The sequence below is a fragment of the Moschus berezovskii genome, chromosome 20 (assembly GCF_049115385.1).
Source record: "Moschus berezovskii isolate FMDL1 chromosome 20, NW_MosBer_1.0, whole genome shotgun sequence".
NCBI classification, from domain to species: domain Eukaryota; kingdom Metazoa; phylum Chordata; class Mammalia; order Artiodactyla; family Moschidae; genus Moschus; species Moschus berezovskii.
In genome coordinates, this window is record NC_142479.1 from 4216552 (window position 1) to 4243948 (window position 27397).

Sequence of the window (27397 nt, forward strand, 5' to 3'; positions counted from 1 at the left end):
ATTCTAGCTTGAAAGGCGAACGGGTACTTGACACACTTTATGTGACTCAGAAAGTTCCCTACCATAGCCATCCCCACTCGAGAGGAGCACACAATTTATATTCTTAACTTGAAATGAGGCCCTATTATCATTTAACGACTCGAGAGTAATCCAGAAATTCCCCTTCCAACAAAAAATCGACCTGACTTCTCTGAAGAGACACGGGGATTTCCTGAGGTCCCCATTGCAACTCAAGAGGGAGCCCAGGCCACCTGCCGCAACTCGAGAAACACCACAAAATTATCCCCTCAATGCGAGATGAGGAATTTTTTCTGCGGCAGAGTCTCAAGAGAAATCCCACTATCCCACTTGAAACTCGAATGGGAACTTGACACCCTTTAAGCGAACCAAATGCTTCCCCAACATAGCCGTGCACATTGAAGCGGAGCACACAATTTACATACACAACACTAGATGCGGACCTATTCGTCTCCTGCGACTAGACATGAATCCTGAGGTCCCCTTCAAACAGCAAACGATTTCAACCTTCTTGGGAAAACGTGATCGAGTTCCTGGGGTCACCGTCACAACTCGAGAGGAACCCCAAGTTTTCCGCCGCAACTCAAGATAAACGAAAACTTTCCCCCATCAATGCAAGCTGAGGAAATTTTCTGCAGCAGAATCTCAAGAGAAATCCCACATTTCCGCTTGAAAATCGAACGGGAACTTGACACCCTTTATGCGACCAAAAACTTCACCGAGATAGCCATCCACATTGAAGTGGAGAACACAATATATCTACACAGCACTAGATGCGACCATATTACTCTGCCATGCCTCAAGAGGAATTCCCATGTTCCCCTTCCAACGCGCAAGGAGATCTAACTTCCCTGAGACATCGCGATCTAGGTCCTGAGATCCCCTTCACAACTCGAGAGTAACATGAAGCTTCCTGCTGCAAGTCGAGAAACAACACAAAATTATCCCCTCAATGCGAGATGAGGAAATTTTCCGCTGCAGAATCTCAAGAGAAATCACACATTCCCGCTTGAAATGCGAACGGGAACTTGACACACTTTATGTGACTCAGAAAGTTCCCTAACAGAGCCGTCCCCATTGGAGAGAACACAATTCACGGACTCAACTCGAGAAGAGGCCCTATTCTGATTTAACGGCTTGAGAGAAATCCTGAATTTCCACTTCCAACACAAAAGGGGACCTGACTTCCCTGGGGGAACACGACCGAGTTCCTGAGGTCCCCGTCGCACGTCGAGAAAAACCCCAAGCTTTCCGCCACAACTCGAGAAACACCACAAAATTTTCCCCTCAATGCGAGATGAGGATATTTTCTGCTGCAGAGTCTCAAGAGAAATCACACATTACTGCTTGAAACTCGAACGGGTACTTGACATCCTTTATGTGACTCCAAAACATCCCCGAGATAGTGGTCCGCATTGAAGCGGAGAACACAAATTATCTACACAGCACTAGATTCGACCCTTTTGTCTGATTCTACTGCACAGTTTCAAATGTAGCCTCGAGTATCAAATCACAGGACAAATGGTGACCTGACTCCATGAGCATACTCTATACAATCTCAAGGTACAAATGCAAAAAAGCAAAATGGCTGTCTGAGGAGGCCTTACAAATAGCTGTGAAAGGCAGAGAAGTGAAAAGTAAAGGAGGAAAAGATAGATATAAGCATCTGAATGCAGAGTTCCAAAGAAGAGCAAGGGAGATAAGAAAGCCTTCCTCAGCGATCAATGAAAAGAAATAGAGAAAAACAACAGAATAGGAAAAACAAGAGATCTTTTCAAGAAAATTAGAGATATCAAGGGAACATTTCATGCAAAAATGGGCTCGATAAAGGACAGAACTGGTATGGACTTAATAGAAGCAGAAGATATTAAGAGAAGGTGGGAAGAATACACAGAAGAACTGTACAAAAAAGGTCTTCACGATGAAGATAATCAGAATGGCGTGATCACTCACCTGGAACCAGACATCTTGGAATGTGAAGGCAAGTGGGCCTTAGAGAGCATCACGACGAGCAAAGCTAGTGGAGGTGATGGAATTTCAACTGAGCTATTTCAAATCCTAAAAGATGATGCTGTGAAAGTGCTGCACTCAATATGCCAGCAGATTTGGAAAACTCAGCATTGGTCACAGGACTGGAAAATGTCAGTCTTCAGTCCAATCCCAAAGAAAGGGAATGCCAAAGAATGCTCAAACTACCACACAATTGCATTCATCTCACATGCTAATAAAGTCATGCTCAAAATTCTCCAAGGTGGGCTTCAGCAATATGTGAATCGTGAACTCCCAGATGTTCAAGCAGGTTTTAGAAAAGGCAGAGGCACCAGAGATCAAATTCCCAACATCCGCTGGATTATGGAGAAAGCAAGAGAGTTCCAGAAAAATATCTATTTCTGCTTCATTGACTATGCCAAAGCCTTTGACTGTGTGGATTACAATAATCTGTGGAACATTCTGAAAGAAATGGGAATCCCAGACCACCTGAGCTGCCTCTTGAGAAACCTGTATGCAGGTCAGGAAGCAACAGTTAGAACTGGACATGGAACAACAGACTGTTTCCAAATAGGAAAAGGAGTACATCAAGGTTGTATATTGTCACCCTGCTTATTTAACTTCTATGCAGAGTATATCATGAGGAACCTTGGGCTGGAAGAAGCACAAGCTGGAATCAAGTTTGCCAGAAGAAATATCATTAACCTCAGATATGCAGATGAGACCACCCTTATGGCAGAAAGTGAAGAGGAACTCAAAGGTCTCTTGATGAAAGCAAAAGAGGAGAGTGAAAAGGTTGGTTTGAAGCTCAACATTCAGAAAACGAAGATCATCGCATCTGGTCCCATTACTTCTTGGGAAATAGATGGGGAAACAGTCGAAACCGTGTCAGACTTTATTTTGGGGGGCTCGAAAATCACTGCAGATGCTGAATGCAGCCATGAAATTAAAAGACGCTTACTCCTTGGAAGGAAAGTTATGACCAGCCTAGATAGCATATTAAAAAGCAGAGACATTACTTTGCCAACCAAGGTCCGTCTAGTTAAGACTATGGTTTTTCCCGTGGTCGTGTATGGATGTGAGAGTTGGACTGTGAATAAAGCTGATCGCCGAAGAATTGATGCTTTTGAACTCTGGTGCTGGAGAAGACTCTTGAGAGTCCCTTGGACTGCAAGGAGATCCAACCAGTCCATTCTGGAGGAGATCAATCCTGGGTGTTCATTGGAAGGACTTATGCTAAAGCTGAAACTCCAATACTTTGGCCACCTCATGCGTTGAGATGACTCACTGGAAAAGACTCTGATGCTGAGAGCGATGGGGGTAGGAGGAGACGGGAACGACAGAGAATGAAGTTGCTGGATGGCATCACTAACTCGATGGACATGAGTTTGAGTGAACGTCTGGAGTTGGTGATGGACAGGGAGGCCTTTTTTGTTGTGGTTCAGGAGCCACTAAGAGTCGGACACGACTGAGCGACTGAATCGAACTGAACTGAAAGTGGCCTATCACCCGTATTACAACTCGAGAAGAAAGCGCACTTCCAGGTCTGAACAAGAGACGAGGCCTGAATCCCCTGGAGAATTTTGAGAGCAACCGTGAGATCCCTGTCTCCACTGGAGAAGAACAAACAGTTGACTAACTCAACGCTAGATGCGGCCCTATTCCTCTGCTGCTCTTTATAGAGGAATCTCGAGGTTCCCCTTCCAAAAAGATAGGAGACCTGACTTCCCTGGGGCAACATGAACGAGTTCCTGGGGTCCCCGTCGCAACTCGAGGGGAACCCCAAGCTTCCAGCCACAAAACGGGAAACACCACAAATTATCCCCTCAATGCGAGATGAGGACATTTTCCACTGCAGAATCTCAAGAGAAATCCCACATTTCCACCTGAAAGGCGAACGGGAACTTGACATCCTTTATGCGACTCAGTAAGTTCCCTAACACAGCCGTCCCCATTGGAGAGGAGAACACAATTTACGGACTCAGGTCCAGAAGAGGCCCTGTTCACATTTAACAGGTCGACAGAAATCCTGAAGTTCCCCTTCCAACACAAAAGGGGACCTGACTTCCCTGAAGCAACACGAGCGAGTTCCTGAGGTCCCCGTCGCAAGTCGAAAAAAACACCAAGTTTTACGCCGCAACTAGAGAAACACCACAAAATTTTCCCCTCAATGTGAGATGAGGATAATTTCCGCTGCAGATTCTCAAGAGAAATCGCACATTACCGCTTGAAACCCGAACGGAACTTGACACACTTTATGCGACTCAGTAAGTTCCCTAACACAGCCGTCCCCATTGGAGAGGAGAACACAATTTACGAACTCAACTCGAGAAGAGGCCCTATTCCCATTGAACGGCACGAGAGTAATCCCAAAGTTCCCCTTTGAACACAAAAGGGGACATGCCTTCTTTGAAGCAACATGGGGGATTTCCTGAGGTCCCCTTCCCAAATCGAGAGGGGGACCAAGCTTCCCGCCGCAACTCGAAAAACACCTCAATATTTTCCCCTCAATGCGAGATGAGGATATTTTCCGATGCAGAGACTCAAGAGAAATCGCACATTACCGTTTGAAACTCGAACGGGTACTTGACACCATTTATGTGACCCAAAAACTTCCCCAAGAAAGCCGTCCACATTGAAGCGGAGAACACAATTTTCTATACAACACTAGATGTGATCCTGTTATTCTATTGTGTCTCGAGAGGAATCACCATGTTCCCCTTCTAACACGCAATGAGACCCAACTTCCCTGGGACATCGCGATCAAGGTCCTGAGGTCCCCGTCACAACACGACAGGAACATCTGGCTTCCTGCCGCAAGTCGAGAAACACGACAATATTACCCCTCAATGAGAGATGAGGAAAATTTCCATTGCAGATCTCTAGAGAAATCCCACATTGCCGCTTGAAACGTGAACGTTAACTTGACAATATTTATGCGACTCAGAAAGTTCCCTAACACAGCGGTCCCCATTGAAGAGGAGTACACATTTCATAGGCTCAACTCAAGAACAGGCCCTATTCCCATTTAACGGCTCGAGAGTAATCCCGAAGTTTTCCTTCCAACACAAAAGGGGAACTGACTTCTCTGAAGCAACATGGAGGATGTCCTGATGTCCCCTTGGCAAATCGAGAGAGAGCCCAAGCTTCCCGCCGCAACTCGAGTAAAACCACAAGATTCTGCCCTCTAGGCGAGATGAAGAACATTTGCATTTCAGATTCGCAAGAGAAATTCCACATTCCCGCTTGAAACTCGACAGTTTACTTAACATCCTTAATGAGACTAAAAACTAAACCTACATACACAGCGCCAATCCAGAGGAACACCGAGTTTCTTGCGACACTGACAAAATGCCCCGTTTTCCACTCCTCTTTTCCAGATGAGAGTTGACTCCTCTGCTTCCTCTGGAATGGAAATCAGACGTTCCAATCCCACAGGACGAGGAGGCAGGTACCACCTTGAAACTCGGGAGGATAACCGGTTTTCCAAACACAAATGTAAAAGGTACAGATGTCACCACCCACTCGAGATATTGTCTGATTCTACTGCACAGATTCAGATGTATCCTCGAGTACCAACTCAGAAGACGATTGGAGACCTGACTCCACGAGCATACTCTATAACATCTCCAGGTAAAAATGGAAAACTAAAGTGGCCTATCACCTGTATTACAATTCGAGAAAAAAGTGCAGTTCCAGGTCTGAACAAGAGACGAGGCCTGAATCCCCTGGAGAATTTTGAGAGCAACCAAAATTTCTCTGTCTCCACTGGAAAAGAACAAACAGTGGATCAACTGAATGTTAGATAAGGTCCTATTCCTCTGCTGCTCCTTATAGAGGAATCTCGAGGTTCCCCTTCGAAAATGATAGGAGACCTGACTTTCCCTGGGGCAACACGAACGAGTTCCTGGGATCCCCGTCGGAACTCGAGAGGAACGCCAAGCTTCCCGCTGCAAGTTGAGAAACAAAAAAAAAAATTATCCCTTCAGTGCAAAATGAGGACATTTTTCACTGCAGAATCTCAAGAGAAATCCCACACTCCCGCTTGAAAGGCGAACGGGTACTTGACATCCTTTATGCGAATCAGAAAGTACCCCTCACACTGCCGTCCCCATTGGAGAGGACAACACAATTTACGGACTCAGGTCGAGAAGAGGCCCTGTTCACATTTAACGGGTCGACAGTAATCCTGAAGTTCCCCTTCCAACACAAAAGGGGACCTGATTTCCCTGAAGCAACACGAGTGAGTTCCTGAGGTCCCCGTCGCAAGTCAAAAAAAATACCAAACTTTATGCCGCAACTTGAGAAACACCACAAAATTTTCCCCTCAATGCGAGATGAGGATAATTCCACTGCAGAGTCTCAAGAGAAATTGCACATTACCGCTTGAAACCCGAACGGAACTTGACACACTTTATGCGACCCAAAAATTTCCCCCAGGTAGCCGTCCACATTGAAGCAGAGAACACAATTTATCTACACAGCACTAGATGCGACCCTATTACTCTCCCGTGCCTCGAGAGGAATGGCGATGTTCCTCTTCCAACACGCAAGGAGACCTAACTGCCCTGGGATATCGAGATCGAGGTACTGAGGTCCCTGTCGTAACTCGATAGGAACTCAATTCTTACCGCCGCAAGTCGAGAAACACCACAAAATTATCCCCTCAATGCGAGATGAGGACATTTTCCGCTGCAGCATACAAAGAGAAATCCCACATTCCCGCTTGAAAGGTGAACGGGTACTTGACACCCTTTATGTGACTCAGAAAGTTCCCTCACACAGCCGTCCCCTTTGGAGAGGAGAACACAATTTAGGACTCAACTCGGTAAGAGGCCCTATTTCCATTCTAAGCCTCGAGAGTAATCCCGATGTGACTACCAAAACGAAAGAAGATCTGATTTCCCAGGGACTACAGGAGGGAGGTCCTGAGATCCCTTTCCCCTTTCGAGAAGAACCCCAAGCTTCCCACAGCAACTCGAGAAAAACCACAAGATTCTTCACTCAAAGTGAGATGAGGAAAATTTCCCCTGCAGAGTCTCAAGGGATATCCCATATTCCCGCTTGAAAGCAGAACAGGTACTTGACACCCTTTATGAGACTCAAAATATTCCATGACATAGCTGTCCCCACTTGAGAGAACACAATTTATGGACTCAACTTTAGATGAGGCCCTATTCCCATTCCACGCCTCTCGAGTAATCCCAATGTTCCCCTACCAAAACGAAAGGAAACCTGACTTTCCAGGGACTACACGAGCGAGTTCCTGAGGTGTCTGTCGCATCTCGAGAAGGACATTAAGATTCCCGTGGCTACTCGTGAAAAACCACAGAATTCTTCACTAAAGGTGAGATGAGGAAATTTTCCCCTGCAGAGTCTCAAGAGAAATCATACATTCCCGCTTGAAACGTGAACTGGTACTTGACACCCTTTATGAGACTCAAGATATTCCCTGACATAGCTGTCCCCACTTGAGAGGAGAACACTATAGACTCAACAATAGATGAGGCCTTATTCCCATTCCATGCCTCGAGAGTAATCCCGATGTTCCCCTACCAAAATGAAAGGAGACGTGACTTCCCAGGGGCTACACGAGCGAGTTCCTGAAGTCCATGTCACAACTCAAGAGGGACCCCAAGCTTCCCGCCGCAACTTGAGAAAAACCACGGGATTCTGCACTCATGGTGAGATGAGAAAAATTCCCCTGCTGAGTCTCAAGAGAAATACCACATTCCGGCTTGAAATGCGAACAAGTATTGACAACCTTTATGCGACTCAAGACATTACCTGACATAGCTGAACTCACTTGAGAGGAGAACACAATTTATGGACTCAACCATAGATGAGGCCCTGTTCCCATTCCACGCCTCGAGAGTAATCCCAATGTTCCCTACCACAACGAAAGAAGACCACTTCCCAGGGACTACAAGAGCGAGCTCCTGAGGCCCCTGTCACAACTCGAGAAGGACCCCAAGCTTCCTGTGGCAACTCGAGAAAAACCACAAAATTTTTCACTCAATGTGAGATGAGGAAAATTTCCCCTTTGAATCTCAAGAAAAATTGCACATTCCCGTTGAAACTTGAACTGGTATTTGACACCCTTTATACGACTCAAGACATTCCCTGAAATAGCTGTCCCCACTTCACAGGAAAACACAATTTATGGACTCAAATTTAGATGAAGCCCTATTCCCATTCCACGCCTCAAGAGTAATCCCGATATTCCCCTACCAAAACGAAAGGAAACCTGAATTACCAGGGACTGCATAAACAAACTGTGAGTTCACTATCCCAAATCGAGAAGGACCCCAAGTTTCCCGATGCAACTCGAGAAAAATCACAAGATTCTGCACTCAAGTTGAGATGAGGAAAATTCCCCCTGCAGAGTCTCAAGAGAAATCCTACATTCCCACTTGAAACGAGAATGGGTAATTGACACCGCTTATGCGATGCAAGACATTCCCTGACATAGCAGTGCCAACTTTATAGGAGACCACAATTTATGGACTCAACTTGAGATTAGGCCCTATTCCCATTCCATGCCTCGAGAGTAATCTCGATGTTCCCTTACCAAACGAAAGGAGACCTGACTTCCCAGAGACTACACGACCGAGTTACTGAGGTCCCTGACGCAACTCAAGAAGGACCCCAAGCTTCCCGCCACAACTCGAGAAAAAACACAAGATCTGCACTCAAGGTGAGATGAGGAAAATTTCCACTGCAGAATCTCAAGAGAAATCCCACCATCCCGCTAGAAACGCGAACGTGTATTGACACCGTTTATGTGACTGAAGACATTCCCTGACATAGCTGTCCCTACTTGAGAGGAGAACACAATTTATGGCCTCAAATTTAGATGAGGCCCTATTAACATTTCAAGCCTAGAGAGTATCCCAATGTTCCCCTAGAGAAACTAACGGAGATCTGAGTTCCCAGGGACTACACGAGCGAGTTTCTGAGGTCTCTGTCGCCACTCAAGAAGGACACCATGCTTCCCCCGCAACTCGAGAAAAAACACAAGATTCTGCACTCAAAGGTTGATGAGGAAAATTCCCCCTGCAGAGTCTCAAGAGAAATCCCACATTCCCGCTTGAAACTTGAACCGGTATTTGAAACCCTTTATGTGACTCAAGACATTCCCTGACATAGCTGCCCCCACTTGAGAGGAGAACACAATTTATGGACTGAAATTTAGATGAGGACCTATTCCCATTTCACGCCTCAAGAGTAATCCCGATGTTCCCCTACCATACGAAAGGAGACATTACGTCCCAGGGACTGCACGAGCGAGTTCCTGAGGTTCCTGTCGCAACTCGAGAAGGACCCCAATCTTCCCGCCGCAACTGGAGAAGAACCACAAGATCCTGCACTCAAAGTGAGATGAGGAAAATTTCCCCTTTGAATCTCAAGAGAAATCGCACATTTCTGCTTGAAAGGTGAAAAGTTTCTTGACACCCTTTAAGCGACTCAAGACATTCTCTGACATAGCTGTCCCCACTTGAGAGGAAAACACAATTCATGGACTCAACTTTACATGAGGCATTATTCCCATTCCACACCTCGAGAGTAATCCCGATGTTCCACTACCATAAGGAAAGGGGACCTGAATTCCCAGGGTCTACAAGAGTGAGTTCCTGAGGTCTGTGTCACGACACGAGAAAGACCACAAGCTTCCCGCCGCAGCTCAGAGAAAAACCAAAGATTCTGAACTCAAGGTGAGATGAGGAAAATTCCCCTGGCAAAGTCAAGAGATACCCAACATTTCCGCTTGAAACACCAACAAGTAATTGACACACTTTATGCTTCTCAAGACATTCCTTGACATAGCTGTCCCAATTTCAGAGGACACCACAATTTACTGACTCATCTTTAGATGAGGCCTTATTCCCATTCCACGCATCGAGAGTAATCCCGATGTTCCCCTACCAAAATGAAACGAGACCTGACTTCCCAGGGACTACAGGAACGATTTACTGAGATTCCTGTGGCAACTCGAGAAGGACGCCTAGCTTACCAAGCAAACACAAGAAAAACCACAAGATTCTGCACTCAAGGTGAGATGAGGAAAATTTCAAATGCAGAGTATCAGGAGAAATCCCACATTCCCTGTTAAAACATGAAAGGGTACCGGACACCCTTTATTCGACTCAAGACATTCCCTGACTTGGCTGTCTCCACTTGAGAGGAGAACACAATTTATGGACTCAATTTTAGATGAGGCCCTATTCTCATTACACACCATGAGATTAATCCCGATGTTCCTCTACAAAAACGAAAGGAGACCTGATTCTAGGGACTACACGAGCGAGTTCCTGGGGTCCCTGTTGCAAATCGAGAAGGGCACCAAGTTTGCCGCAGCAACAGAAGAAAAATCACAAGTTTCTGCACTCAAGGTGACATGAAGAAAATTGCCCATGTAGCGTCTAAGTGAAATCCCACATTCCCGCTTGACACGGGAAAGGGGAATTGACACCCTTTATGCGACTCAAGCCAATCCCTGACATCGCTGTCCCTACTTTAGAGGAGGACACAATTTATGGACTCAAATTGAGAAGAGACCTATTTCCATTCCACGCCTCAAGAGTAATCCCGATGTTCCCCTACCAAAACGAAAGTAGACCTGACTTCCGAGGGACGACACTAGCGAGTTTCTGAAGTCCCTGTCGCAAATTGAGAAGGGCCAAAAGCTTCTCGCCACAAGACCAAAAAAAAAAAAAAAAAAAAAAACCACAAGATTCTTCACTCAAGGTGAGATGAGGAAAATCGCCCCTGTAGAGTCTCAAGAGAAATCCCACATTCCCGCTTGAAAGGCGAACGGGTCCTTGACACCCTTTATGCGACTCAAGACATTCCCTGATATAGCTGTCCCCTCTTGAGAGGAGAAGACAGTTTATGGACTCAACATTAGATGAGGCCCTATTCCCATTCCACGCTTCAAGAGAAATCCCAATGTTCCCCTACCAAAACGACAGGAGACGTGCCTTCCCAGGGACTACACGAGCCAGTTCCTGAAGTCCCTGTCACAACTTGAGAAGGGTCCGAATCGTCCCGCCGCAACACGAGAAAAACCACACGATTCTGCACTCAAGGTGAGATGAGGAATATTTCACCTGCAGAGTCTCAAGGAAATCACTTATTCCTGCTTGACACAGGAACGGGTACTTGACACCCTTTATGCGACTCAAGATATTCCCTGATATAGCTGTCCCCACTTGAGAGAACACAATTTATGGCCTCAACTTTAGATGAGGCCCTATTCCCATTACACACCATGAGATTAATCCCGATGTTCCTCTACAAAAACGAAAGGAGACCTGATTACAGGGACTACACGAGCGAGTTCCTGGGGTCCCTGTTGCAAATCGAGAAGGGCACCAAGTTTCCCGCAGCAACAGAAGAAAAACCACAAGATTCTGCACTCAAGGTGACATGAGGAAAATTTCCCATGTAGCGTCTAAGTGAAATCCCACATTCCCGCTTGACACGGGAAAGGGGAATTGACACCCTTTATGCGACTAAAGGCAATCCCTGACATCGCTGTCCCTACTTGAGAGGAGGACACAATTTATGGATTCAAATTGAGAAGAGACTTATTTCCATTCCACGCCTTGAGAGTAATTCATATGTTCCCCTACCAAAACGAAAGGAGACTTGATTCCAGGAACTACACGAGCGAGTTCCTGGGGTCCCTGTTGCAAATCGAGAAGGGCACCAAGTTTGCCGCAGCAACAGAAAAAAAACCACAAGATTCTTCACTCAAGGTGACATGAGGAAAACTTCCCATGTAGAATCTAAGTGAAATCCCACATTCCCGCTTGACACGGGAAAGGGGAATTGACACCCTTTATGCGACTCAAGACAATCCCTGACATCGCTGTCCCTACTTGAGAGGAGGACACAATTTATGGATTCAAATTGAGAAGAGACTTATTTCCATTCCACGCCTCAAGAGTAATCCCGATGTTCCCCTACCAAAACGAAAGCACACCTGACTTCCCAGGGACGACACTAGCGAGTTTCTGAAGTCCCTGTCGCAAATTGAGAAGGGCCAAAAGCTTCTCGCCACAACACGAAAAAACCCACAAGATTCTGCACTCAAGGTGAGATGAGGAAAATCTCCCCTGCAGAGTCCCAAGAGAAATACCACTTTCCCGCTTGAAAGGCGAACGGGTCCTTGACACCCTTTATGCGACTCAAGACATTCCCTGACATAGCTGTCCGTACTTGAGAGTAGAAAACAATTTATGCACTCAACATTAATGAGGCCCTATTTCCCTACCACGCATCGCTAGTTATGCCAATGTTCCCCTACGGAAACGAAAGAAGACCTGACTTTCCTGGGACTCCACGAGCGAGTTCCTGAGGTCCCTGTCGCAACTCGAGGAGGACCCCAAGCTTCCCAAAGCAACTCGAGAAAAACTACACAATTCTGCACTCAGGTGAGATGAGGAAAATTTCCAATGCAGAGTCTCAGGAGAAATCCCATATTCCCTTTTGAAACGCGAAAGGGTATTTGACACCCTTTATGCGACTCAAGATATTCCCTGACATAGCTGTCCGCACTTGAAAGGAGAACACAATTTATGGGCTCAACATAGATGAGGCCCTATTCCCATTCCACGCCTCGAGAGTAATACCAATGTTTCTCTACCACAACGAAAGGAGACCTGACTTCCCAGAAACTACACGATCGAGTTCTTGAGGTCCCTGTCACAACTCTAGAAGGACACCAAGCTTCCCGCCGACACTAGAGAAAAACCACAAGATTCTGCACTCAAGGTGAGATGGGGAAAACTTCCAATGCAGAGTCTGAGGAGAAATCCCACATTCCCCGTTGAAACGCGAACGGATGCTGGACACCCTTTATGCCACTCAAGACATTCCCTGAAATAGCTGTCCCCACATGAGAGGAGAACACAATTTACGGACTCAACTTTAGATGAGGCCCTATTCCCATTCCACGCCTCGAGAGTAATCTGTATGTTCCCCTAACAAAACGAAAGGAGACCTGACTTCCCAGGGACTACACGAGCGAGTTCATGAAGTCCCTGTCGCAGCTCGAGAAGGACACCAAGCTTCACGCCGCAACTGGAGAAAAAACGCAAGATTCTTCACTAAAGGTGAGATGAGGAAAATTTCCCCCGCAGTGTCTAAAGAGAAATCCCACATTCCAGCTTGAAATGAGAACGGATACTTGACACCCTTTATGCGACTCAAGACATTCCCTGACATAGCTGTCCACACTTGAGAGGAGAGCACAATTTATGGACTCAACTTTAGATGAGGCCCTATTCCCATTCCACGTTTCGAGAGTAATCCCGATGTTCCCCTACCAAAACAAAAGGAGACCTGACTTGCCAGGGACTACACGAGCGTGTTCTTGAGCTCCCTTTCCCAACTCGAAAAGGAACTCAAGCTTTGCACCACACCTGGAGAAAAACCACAAGATTCTGCACTCAAGTTGAGATCAGGAAAATCTCCCCTGCAGAGTCTCAAGAGAAATCCCACATTCCTGCTTGAAACGCGCTCAGGTACTGGACACCCATTATGCGACTCAAGACATTCCCTGACATAGCTGTCCCCACATGAGAGGAGAACACTATTTATCGACTCAACATTAATGAAGCACTACTGCCCTTCCATGCCTTGAGAGTAATGCCGATATTCCCCTACCAAAACGAAAGGAGACTTGACTTCCCAGGGACTACACGAGCGAGTTCCTGGGGTCTGTTTCATAACTCGAGAAGGTCCCCAAACTTCCCGCCGCAACTCGAGATAACCCACAAGATTCTGCACTCAAGGTGAGATGATGAAATTTCGCCCGGCAGAGTCAAGAGAAATCCCAAATTCCCGCTTGAAACGCTAATGGGTACTTGACACCCTTTATGCGGCTCAAGTCATTCCCTGATATTGCTGTCCCCAAATGAGAGGAAACACAATTTATGGACTCAACTTGAGATGAGACCCTATCCCTATTCTATGCCTCTAGAGTAATCCCGATGTTCCCTTACCAAACGAAAGACCTGACTTCCAAGGGACTACAGGATCGAGTTCCTGAGGTCCTTATCTGAACTCAAAAAGGAACCCAAGCTTCCCACCGCAACTCGAGAAAAACCACAAGATTCTGCACTCAAGGTGAGATGAGGAAAATTCCCCCTGAAATCTCAAGAGAAAATCGACATTTCAGCTTGAAACGCTAGCGGGTACTTGACACCCTTTATGCAACTCAAGACATTCCCTGACATAGCTGTCCTCAATTGAAAGGAGAACACAATTTATGGGCCAACAAAAATGAAGCACTATTCCCATTCCACGCCTCAATAGTAATACCAATATTCCCCTACCAACACGAAAGGAGACCTCACTTCCCAGAAACTACACGATCGAGTTCTTGAGGTACCTGTTGCAACTCTAGAAGGACCCCAAGCTTCCAGCCGCAACTCGAGAAAACCCACAAGATTCTGCACTCAAGGTGAGATGGGGAAAATTTCCAATGCAGAGTCTCAGGAGAAATCCCACATTCCCTCTTGAAATGCGAACGGGTACTGGACACATTTTATGCGACTCAAGACATTCCCTGACATAGTTGTCCCCACTGGAGAGGAGATCACAATTTATGGACTCAACTTTAGATGAGGCCCTATTCCTATTCCATGCCTCAAGAGTAATGCATATGTTCACCTACCAAAACAAAAGGAGACGTGACTTCACAGGGACTACATGAGCGAGTTCAAGAGGTCACTGTCTCAAATCGAGAAGGACACCAAGCTACCCGCCGCAACTCGAGAGAAAACACAAGATTCTTCACTCAAGGTGAGATGGGGATAATTTTCAATGCAGAGTCTAAGGAGAAATCCCACATTCCCTGATGAAACGCGAACTGGTACTGGACACCCTTTATGCCACTCAAGACATTCCCTGACACAGCTGTCCACACGTGAGAGGAGAACACAATTTAAGGACTCAACTTTAATGAAGCCCTATTGCCCTTCCACTCCTTGAGAGTAATCCCGATATTCCCCTACAAAAACGAAAGGAGATCTGACTTCCCAGGACTACACTAGCGAGTTCCTGACGTCCCTGTCGCAAATCGAGAAGGGCAAATCTTACTCCCACTACACGTGAAAAACCACAAGATTCTGCACTCAAGGTCTGATGAGGAAAATTTCCTCTGCCGAGTCTCAAGAGAAATCCCACATTCCCGTGAGAAATGCGATCGGATACTTGACACACTTTAGGCGACTCAAGACATTCCCTGACAAAGATAGCCATACTTGAGAGGAGAACACAATTTATGGACTCAAATTTAGATGAGCCCTATTCCCATTCACCCCTCGAGAGTAATCCCGATATTCCCCTACAAAAACGAAAGGAGACCTGACTTCCCAGGGACTACAGAGCGAGGTATTGAGGTTCCTGTAGCAAATCGAGAAGGGCCCCAAGCTTCCCGCCTCAACTCGAGAAAAACCACAAGATTCTTCACTCAAGGTGAGATGAGGAAAATTTCCCCTGTAGAGTCTCAAGAGAAATCCCACATTCGCGCTACAAACGCGAACGGGTACTTGACACACTTTAGGAGACTCAAGAAATTCCCTGACAAGGCTTTCCATACTTGAGAGGAGAACACAATTTATGGACTCAAATTTAGATGAGGCCCTATTCCCCTTCCCCGCCTTGAGAGTAATCCCGATATTCCCCTAACAAACGAAAGGAGACTTGACTTCCCAGGGACTACAATAGTGAGTTCTTAAAGTCCCTGTCGTAAATCGAGAAGGGCCCAAAACTTCCTGCCACAATGCGAGAGAAAACAGAAGATTATGCACTCATGGTGAGATGAGGAAAAGTTCCCCTGCAGAGTCACAAGAGAAATCCCAAATTCCCGGTTGAAACCCGAACGGGTACTTGACACCCCTTATGCGACCAAAGACATTCCCTGACATAGCTGTCCCCTCTTGAGAGGAGAAAACAATTTATGGCCTCAAGTTTAGATGAGGCCTATTTCCATTCCATGGCTCGATAGTAATCCCGATGTTCCCCTACCAAAACGAAAGGAGACTTGAATTCCCATGGACTACAAGAGCGTGTTTTTGAGGTAGCTTTCGTAAATCGAGGAGGACCCCAAGCTTCCCACCGCGACAAGAGAAATACCATAAGATTCTTCACTCAAGGTGGCATGAGGATAATCTCCCCTGCAGAGTCTCAAGAGAAATCTCACATTCCCGCTTGAAATGCGAACGGGTACTTGACAAACTTTATGCAACTCAAGACATTCCCTGACATAGCTGTGCGTGCTTGAGAGTAGAACACAATTTATGAACTCAACTTTAATGAAGCCCTATTTCCCTTCCAGGCCTCACTAGTAATCCCGAATTCCCCTACCAAAACAAAAGGATACATGACTTCTCAGGGACTATACGAGCGAGATCCTGAGGTCTCTGTCGGAACTCGAGAAGGACCCCAAGCTTCCCGCCTCAACTTGAGAGAAACCACAAGATTCTTCACTCAAGGTGAGATGAGGAAAATTTCCCCTGTAGAGTCTCAAGAGAAATCCCACAATCGCGCTACAAACGTCAACGGGTACTTGAAACACTTTAGGCGACTCAAGAAATTCCCTGATAAAGCTGTCCATACTTGCGAGGAGAACACAGTTTATGGACTCAACTTTAGATGAGGCCCTATTCCCATTCCATGGCTCGATAGTAATCCCGATGTTCCTCTACCAAAATGAAAGGAGACTTGAATTCCCATTGACTACAAGAGCGTGTTTTTGAGGTCCCTTTCGTAACTCGAAAAGGACCCCAAGCTTCCCGCCGCAACAAGAGAAAAACCACAAGATTCTGCACTCAAAGTGACATGAGGAAAATCTCCCCTGCAGAGTCTCAAGAGAAATCTCTCATTCTTGCTTGAAATGCGAACGGGTACTTGACACCCTTTATGCGACTCAAGACATTCCCTGACATAGCAGTCCCCACTTGAGAGGAGAACATAATTTATGAACTCAACAATAATGAAGGCCTATTTCCCTTCCAGGCCTCACTAGTAATCCCGAATTCCCCTATCAAAACGAAAGGAGACCTGACTTCCCAGGGACTACAGAGCGAGGTACTGAGGTCCCTGTCGCAACTCGAGAAGGGCCCCAAGCTTCCCGCCGCAACATGAGAAAAACCACAAGATTCTGCACTCAAGGTGAGATGAGGAAAATTTCCCCTGAAGAGTCTCAAGAGAAATCCCACATTCCCAATTGACACGCAAAAGAGGAACTGATACCCTTTATGCGACTCAAGACAATCATGATATCGCTGTCCCTACTTCAGAGGATAACACAATTTATGGACTCAAATTTAGCTGATCCCTATTTTCATTCACACCTCGAGAGTAATCTCGATGTTCCCCTACGAAAACAAAAGTCGATCTGACTTCCCAGAGACTACACTCGCGAGTTTCTGAAGTCGCTGTCGGAAATGGAGTAGGACCAAAAGCTTCCTGCCACAAAACGAGAAAAAACACAAGATTCTGCACTCAAGGTGAGAGGAGGAAAATTTCCCATGCAGAGTCTCAAGAGAAATCCCACATTCACGCATGAAACGATAATGGGTACTTGACACCATTTCTGCGACATAAATAGGACCCTTACTAAGCAGTCCCCACTGGAGAGGAGCGCACAATTAACGGACTCATTTCTAGATGTGTCCCAATTCACATTCAATGCCTCGAGAGAAATCCCGAAGTACCCTTTGCAACAGGAAAGGAGACCTGACTTCCCTGGGGCTATACGAGCGAGTTCCTGAGATCCCCATCTCAACCCGAAAGGGACCCCAAGCTTTCAGCTGCAACTCGAGAAAAACCACAAGATTCTCTCCTCAATGCGAGATGAGGAACATTTCTGCTGCAGAGTCTCAAGGGAAATAACCTTCCCGCTTGAAATTGGAACAGGTGTTGGACACCTTTTCTGCAACCATAAAAGTTCCCTGACTAAGCTGTCCTTACTGGAGAGGAGCACACAATTTATGGACTCATATCTAGATGACTTCCAATTCCCATTCCACACCTCGAGAATAATCGCGAAGTTTCCCTTCCAACACGAAATGAGACGTGACTTCCCTGGGGCAACACGAGCGAGTTACTGAGGTCCCCGTCGAAACTCGAGAAGGACCCCTAGTTTCCCCCCGCATCTCGTGAAAAACCACAAGATTGTGCACTCAACGTGAGATGAGGAAAATTTCCCTTGCAGAGTTTCAAGAGAAATCCCACATTCTCCCTTTAAACTCCAACGTGAACTTGACACCCTTTATGAGATTCAAGTCATTCCCTGATATTGCTTTCCCCACTTGAGAGGCGAACACAATTTATGGACTCAACTTTAGATGAGGCCATATTCCGTTTCAACGCCTTAAGAGAAATCCCAATATTCCCCTACCAATACGAAAGGAGACCTGACTTCCCAGCAAGTACACGAGCAAGTCCCTGAGTTCCCTGTGGCAACTCGAGAAGGAACGCATGCTTCCCGCCGCAACTCGAGAGAAAACACGAGATTCTGCACTCACGGTGTGATGAGGAAAATTTCCCCTGCAGAGTCTCAAAAGAAATCCCACATTCCCACTTAAACTCGAACGGGTACTTGACACCATTTCTGTGACATAAATAGGACCCTTACTAAGCAGTCCGCACTGGAGAGGAGCACGCAATTAACGGACTCATCTCTAGATGTGTCCCAATTCATATTCCATGCCTCAAGAGAAATCCTGAAGTACCCTTTCCAACAGGAAAGGAGACCTGACTTCCCTGGGGCTACACTAGCCAGTTCCTGAGATCCCCGTCACAACCCGAAAGGGACCCCAAGCTTTCAGCTGCAACTCGAGAAAAACCACAAGATTCTCTCCTCAATGCGAGATGAGGAACATTTCTGCTGTAGAGTCTCAAGCGAAATCAAACATTCCTGCTTGAAACTCGAAAGAGTACTTGAAACCCTTTCTGCAACGCAAAAAGTTACCTAACTATGCCGTCCCCACTGGAGAAAAGCACACAGTTAACGGACTCAACGCAAGATGAGACCCAAAGCACATTCCACGGCTTGAGCGGAATAACGAGGTTCCCCTTCCAGTACAGTTGGATACCTGACGTCCCTCGGACAGCACGAGCGATTTCCTGAGGTCCCCGTCGCAATTGAGAAGGAGCTGAAGCTTCCGGCCTCATCTTGAGAAAAACCACAAGATTGTGCACTCAAGGTGAGATTAGGAAAATTTCCCCTGCAGAGACTCAAGAGAAATCTCACATTCCCACATGAAACTCGAATGGGTACATGACAAGCTTTATGCGACTCAAGATATTCCTGACACAGCTGTCCCCACTTGAGAGGAGAACACAATATATGGACTCAACTTTAGTTGAGGCCCTATTCCCATTCCTTTCCTCGAGAGTTATGCCGAAGTTCCCCTACCAAAACAAAAGGAGACCTGACTTCTCAGGGACTACACGAGCGAGTTTCTGAGATCCCCATCGCAACCCAAAAGGGACCCCAAGATACTAGCCACAACTCGAGTAAAACCAAAAGATTCTCCCCTCAGTGCGAGATGAGGAATATTTTTGCTGCATAGTCTCAAGAGAAATCACACATTCCTGCTTGAAACTCAAAAGGGTACTTGAAACCCTTTCTGCGACGCAAAAAGATCCCTGAATAAGCCGTCCCCACTGGAGAGGAGCACACAATTAACGGACTCAACACAAGATGAGACCGAGATCACTTTCCATGCCACGAACGGAATCCCGAGGTTACCCTTCCACACGATTGGTGACCTGACGTCCTTGGGAAAACACGAGCCAGTTCGTGAGGGTCCCGTCACAACTTGAGAAGGACCCCAAGCTTCCCGCCGCAACTCGAGAAAAACCACAAATTCTGCACTCAAGGTGAGAATAGGAAAATTTCCCCTGCAGAGTCTCAAGAGAAATCCCACATCCCCGCTTGAAACGCGAACAGGTACTTGACACCCTTTATGTGACTCCAGACTTTCCCTGACATAGCTGTCCCCACTGGAGAAGAGAAAACAATTTATGGACTCAATTTTAGATGGGGCCCTATTCCCATTCTACTCCTCGAGTGAAATCCGGAGGCTTTCCTTGTAACAAGAAAAGTGACCTGACCTCTCTGAAGTAAAAAAAGCTAGGTTCTGAGGCCACTGTCCCAACTCGAGAGGGACTACAAGCTTGTCGCCACAACTCGATAAAACCACGAGATTTCCCCATCAAAGCGAGATGAGGAATTTTCTTCTGCAGAGTCTCAAGGGAAATCCCACATTCTCAATTGAAATTGGAACGGGTACTTTTCGCCATTTCTGCAACCATAAAAGTTCCCTGACTAAGCTGTCCTTACTGGAGAGGAGCACACAATTTACGGACTCATCTCTAGATGACTTCCAATTCCCATTCCACGCCTCGAGAATAATCCCAAAGTTTCCCTTCCAACACGAAATGAGACCTGACTTCCCTGGGGCAACACGAGCGAGTTACTGAGGTCCCCGTCGAAACTCGGGAAGGACCCCTAGCTTCCCGCCGCATCTCGTGAAAAACCACAAGATTGTGCACTCAACATGAGGTGAGGAAAATTTCCCTTGCAGAGTTTCAAGAGAAATCCCACATTCCTGCTTTAAACACCAACGTGTACTTGACACCCTTTATGCGACTCAAGACATTCCCTGATATAGCTGTTCCCACTTGGGAGGAGAACACAGTTTATGGACTCATCTTTAGATGCGGTGGTATTCCCATTCTATGCCTCAAATGTAATCCTGAAGCTCTCCTTGTAACAAGATGGGTGACCTGACATCCCTGAAGTGAAAAGAGCTAGGATCTGAAGTCACTGTCCCAACTCGAGAAGGACTACAAGCTTCCCGCCGCAACTCGATAAAAACCACGAGATTGCCCCATCAATGCGAGATGAGGAATTTTCTGCTGCAGAATCTCAAGGGAATTCCCACATTCCCGCTTAAATTCAAACGCGTACTTGACACCGTTTCTGCAACCTTAAAAGCTCCCTTACTAAGCCGTCCCCACTGCAGAGGAGCACACAATTAACAGACTCATCTCTAGATGAGTCCAAATTCACATTCCATGCCCCGAGATAAATCCCGAAGTACCCTTTACAACAGGAACTGAGACCTGACTTCTCTGGGGCTACAGGAGCGATTTCCTGAGATCCCCGTCTTAACCCGAAAGGGAACCCAAGCTTTCAGCTGCAACTCGAGAAGAACCACAAGATTCTCCCCTCAATGCGAGATGCGGAATATTACTACTGCAGAGTCTAAACAGAAATCAAACATTCCCGCTTGAAACTCGAACAGGTACTTGACACGCTTTATGCGACTCAAGACATTCGCTGACATAGCTGTCCCCACTGGAGAGGAGAACACAATTTATGGACTCAATTTTAGATGAGGCCGTATTCCCATTCTACGCCTCGAGTGTAATCCCGAAGCTCCCCTTGCAAAAAGAACAGTGACCTGACCTCCTTGAAGTAAAAAGAGCTAGGTTCTGAGGTCACTGTCACAACTCAAGAGGGTCTACAAGCTTCCCGCCGCAACTCGATAAAAATCACGAGATTCCCCCAGCAATGCGAGATGAGGAATTTTCTGCTGCAGAGTCTCAAGGGAAAACCCACATTCCCGCTTGAAATTCGAACGGGTAGTTGACACCCTTTCGGCAACCATAAAAGTTCCCTGACTAAGCCATCCCTACTGGAGAGGAGCACACAATTTAAGGACTCATTTATAGATGACTTCCATTTGCCATTCCACGCCTCCAGAATAAACCCGAAGTTTCCCTTCCAACACGCAAGGAGACCTGACTTCCCTGGGGCATGACCAGCGAATATCTGAGGGCCCCGTCACAACTCGAGAAGGACCCCAAGCTTCATGCCACACCATAGAAAAACCACAAGATTCTGCACTCAAGGTGAGATGAGGAAAATTTCCCCTGCAGAGTCTCAAGAGAAATCCCACATTCCCGCTTGAAACTAAAATGGATACATGACAACTTTTATGCGACTCAAGACATTCCCTGACATAGCTCTCCGCATGTAAGAGGAGAACACAATTTATGGACTCAACTTTAGATGATGCCCTATTCCCATTCCACGCCTAAAGAGTAATCTCGAAGTTCCCCTATCAGAAGAAAGGAGACCTGACTTCCCTTGGGCTACACTAGCCAGTTCCTGAGATCCCCATCTCAACCCGAAAGGGACCCCAAGCTTTCAGCTGAAACTCGAGAAAAACCACAAGATTCTTTCCTCAATGCGAGATGAGGAACATTTCTCCTGCAGAGTCTCAAGAGAAACCACACATTCCCACTTGAAACTCGAAAGGGTACTTGAAACACTTTCTGTGACACAAAAAGTTCCCTGACGATGCCGTCCCCACTGGAGAGCAGCACACAATTGACGGACTCAACATTTGATGAGGCCCTATTCCCATTCCACGGTTCGAGAGCAATCCCGAAGCTCTTCTTGCAAAGCGAAAGGAGACATGACTTCGCTGAAGCACCACGAGTGAATTCCTGAGGTCCCCGGCGCAACTTGAGAGGGTCCCCAAACTTCCTGCCACAACTTTAGAAAAACTACAAGATTCTACCTTAAGTGTGAGATGAGAAATTTTCCGCTGCAGTCTCAGGAGACATCCCATATTTCCGCTTGAAACTCTTACGGGTACTTGACACCCTTTATGTGACTCAAAAAGTTCCATGAAATGGCTGCCTGCATGGAGAGGAGAACAAAATTAACAGACTGATTACTCGATGAGGCCCTATTCTCGATGACTCCAGTTAATCCAGAAACTCTCTTGCAATATGAAAGGATACCTGACTTCCCTGAAGCAACACGAGTGAGTTCCTGTGGTCCCGGACGTAGCTCGAGAGAGACCATATGCTTAGTGCCGCAACTCGAGAAAAATCAAAAGACTCCCCATCAATGCGAGATGAGGAATATTTCTGCTGCAGAGTCTCAAGAGAAACCCCACATTCCCGGTTTAAATTCGAACGGATAGTTGACACCCTTTCTGCGACACACAAAGCTCCCTGATTAAGCCGTCCCCACAGGAGAGGAGCACACAATTAACAGATTCATCTCTAGATGAGGCCCAATTCCCATTCCACACCTCGACAGGAATCTCTAAGTTGCCCTTCCAACACGAAAGGAGACCTGATGTCCCTGAAGACCACGAGTGAGTTCTTGAGGTCCCCATCGCAACTCGAGAGGGACCACAAGCTTCCCGCCACAACTCGAGAAAAACCAAAAGATTCGACCCTCACGGTGAGATGAGGATCTTTTCCAATGCAGAGTCTCATTAAAATTCCACATTCCCGCTTGAAACTCGTAGGAGGACTTGACACCATTTATGCGACTCAAAACTTCCATGATATAACCGGCCCCACTCAGGAAGAGCACACAATTTACCTACACAATGCTAGATTCGGCGCTATTCCTCTGCTGCGCCACGGGAATACTGTGGTTCCCCTTCCAACAAGAATGGAGACCAGACTTCCCTGGGAAAACACGAGAGAGTTCCTGAGGTCCCCGTAGCAACTCCAGAGGAACCCGGAACTTCCCGCCGTAACTCGAAATAAACCACAGGATTCCCCATCAATGAGGGATAAGGAAGTGTTCTGCTGCAGAGTCTCACGAGAAATCCCACAATGCCGCTTGAAACTCGGAGGGGTACCTGACACCATTTATGCGACTCAAAAAGTTCCCAGACATAGATGTCCCCACTGGAGAGGAGAACACAATATACAGACTCATTCTTAGATGAGGCCCTATACCCATTCCACGCCTGGAGAGTAATCCCGAAGCTCTCCTAGCAACACGAAAGGAGACCTGATTTCCCTGAAGCAATATGAGCGAGATCCTGAGGTCCCGGTCATAACTAGTGATAGACTACAAGCTTCCCACCACAACTTGAGAGAAATCACAAGATTCCCCCATCAATGTGACATGAGGAACTTTTCTGCTGCAGAGTCTCAAGAGAAATCCCACATTCTCGCTTGAAACTCGAACTGCTACTTGACACCCTTTCTGTGACACAAAAAGCTTCCTAATTAAGCCGAACCCACAGGGGAATAGCACACAATAACGAACTCATCTCTATATGAAGCCCAATTCCCATTCCACGCCTCCAGAGGAATCCTGAAAGTCCTCTTCCAACACGAAAGGAGACCTGGCTTTCCTGGGGAAACACAAGAGAGTTCCTCAGTTCCCCATCACAATTCGAGAGGGACCCGAAGCTTCCCGCCACAACTCGAGGAAGACCAGAAAATTCTGCCCTCAAAGCGTGATGAGGAACATTTCCGTTGCAGATTCTCAAAAGAAATCCCAAATTCCAGCTTCCAACATGACAGGTAACTTTACATGCTTCATGCGACTCAAAAATTACACCGACATACCCCGCCCCAGTTGAGAGGAACACTGAGTTTCTTGCCACACCTGACAAAGTGCCCCGTTATACACTCTTGTTTTCCAGATGACAGTCGATTCACCTGCTTTGTCTGGAATGGAATCCGGAAGTTTCCGTCGCACCCTAGGAGGAGGCCAGGACCACCTCGAACCTAGGGAGGATCTACAGGGTTTCAAGACACAATTGGAAAAGGAACCGATGTCCCAACCCACTAGAGATATTGTATGATTCCACGGCACAGATAGAAATGTATCCTCGAGTATCAACTCACAAGAAGAATGGAGACCTGACTCCCCGAGAATTCTCGATACAGTCTCCAGTTACAAACTCAACTCGACTGTGGTCTAACACCCCTTTTACAAATCGAGAAGAAAGTGGAGTTCCATGCCTGAACACGAGAAGAGCCCCAGGTGAATGTTGAGAGCAACTCCAAGATGCATATCCCCACTGGAGAGGAACACACAGTTGACAAAATCAACACTAGATATGGCCCTATTCATCTGCTGCGTTTGGAGAGGAATCCCGAGGTTCCCCTTCCAACATTATAGGAGACCTTCTTTCACTGGGGCAACAAGAGTGATTTCCTGAGGTCCCCGTGACAACTCGAGAAGAACCCCAAGCTTCCTGCCGCAACTTGAGAAAAGCCACAAGACTACCCCATCAATGCGAGATGAGGAAATTTTCTGCTGCAGAGTCTCAGGAGAAATCCCACATTCCCGCTTGAAACTCGAATGGGTACTTGACACCGTTTAGGTGACTCAAAAATTTCCCTGCCATAGCAGTCTCCAGTGCTGTGGAGCACACAATTTACGGACTCAATGTTATATGAGGGCCTATTCCCATACCACGCTTCGAGAGTAATCTCGAAGCTCTTTTTGCAAAAAGAAAGGGGACCTGACTTCGCTGAAGCAACAAAAGTGAATTCCTGAGGTCCCCGGAGCAACTAGAGAGGGACCCCAAGCTTCCCGGCACAACTCGAGAAAAACCACAAGATTCTACCCTCAATGTGAGATGAGAAAATTTTCCGCTGCAGAGTCTCAAGAGAAATCCCACATTTCCGCTTGAAACTCTTACGGGTACTTGACACCCTTTATGCGACTCAAAACGTTCCATGATAAAGCTGCCCGCATGGAGAGGAGAACATAATTTACAGACTCATTCTTAGATGAGGCCCTATTCTCATTCCACGCCTCCAGAGTAATCCAGAAGCTCTCTTGCAACACAAAAGAAGACCTGACCTCCCTGAAGCAACACGAGCGAGTTCCTGTGGTCCCCAACGTAACTCGAGAGAGACCACATGCTTCCCGCTGCAAAGCGAGAAAAATCAAAAGATTCCCCATCAATGCGAGATGAGGAATATTTCTGCTGCAGAGTCTCAAGAGAAACCCCACATTCCCGGTTTAAATTCGAACGGATCGTTGACACCCTTTCTGCGACACAAAAAGCTCCCTGATTAAGCCGTCCCCACAGGAGAGGAGCACACAATTAACGGACTCATCTCTAGATGAGGCCCAATTCCCATTCCACGCTTCGACAGGAATCTCTAAGTTGCCCTTCCAACACGAAAGGAGACCTGACTTTCCCGGGTCCATGGGAGCGAGTTCCTAAGGTCCCCGTCCCATTACGAGAGGGACTCCAAGGTTCCCGCTGCAACTCAAGAAAAACAACAACATTCTGCCCTCAAGGCATGATGAGGGAATTTTCTGCTGCAGAGTCTCAAGAGAAATCCCACATTTCCGCTTGAAACTCGTACGAGTACTTGACACTCTTTATGCGCCCCAAAACGTTCCCTGACATAACTGTACCCAGTACTGAGGAGCACACAATTTCCGGACTCAAACTTAGGTCATGCCCTGTTCCCATTCCACTCCTCGACAGTAATCCCGAAGCTGTCCTTGCAACACGAAAGAATAACTGATGTCCCTGAAGACCACGAGTGAGTTCCTGAGGTCCCTGTCGAAACTCGAGTGGGACCACAGTCTTCCCGCCACAACTCGAGAGAAACCAAAAGATTCAGCCCTCAAGGCGAGATGAGGAACTTTTCCAATACAGAGTCTCATTAAAATTCCACATTCCCGCTTGAAACTCGAAAGGGTACTTGCCATCCTTTATGCGACTCAAAACTTCCCCAACATAACCGGCCCCACTGAGGAAGAGCACACAATTTACCTACACAACGCTAGATTCGGCCCTATTCCTCTGGTGCGCCACGGGAAGAATACTGCGGTTTCCGTTCCAACACGAAAGCAGGCCAGACTTCCCTGGGACAACACCGGCAATATCCTGAGATCCCCGTCGCAACTCAAGAGAAACTACAAGCTACCAGCCTGAGCTGGACAAAAACCAAAAAATTCGCCCATCAATGCGAGATGAGGAAATTTTCTGCTGCAGAGTCTCAAGAGAAATCCCACATTCCCGCTTGAAACTCATTGGGGTACATGACACTCTTTATGCGACACAAAAATTCCCTGACATAGCAGTCTCCACAGGAGAGGAGAACACAATATACAGACTCATTCTTAGATGAGGCCCTATTCTCATTCCACACCTCGAGGGTAATCCCGAAGCTTTCCTTGCAATACGAAAGGAGACCTGACTTCTAAGAAGCAAAACGAGCGAGTTCCTGAGGTCCCTGTCATAACTTGAGAGAGACTACAAGCTACCCGCTGCTATGAGTTCTCCCTCCAAGCGAGGTAAGTCTTGAGGATCTAGCAAAGCTCCAAGGTAAAACCGACTATGACATCACAACAGGACAGGATACCTGACACCCATGATGAGGCTATAGAAAAAGCCCTAATGAACGGCCTGATCACGACACGAGGACAGATTTCTCTTTTAGAACTCGAAAGGAAAGCAGAATTCCATGCCTCAAATCGAAACGAAACCTGACCCCCCAGTAAAACCTTCGTAGCAAATCCGAGATCCCTGTCGCCACTGGAGAGGAACACACAGTT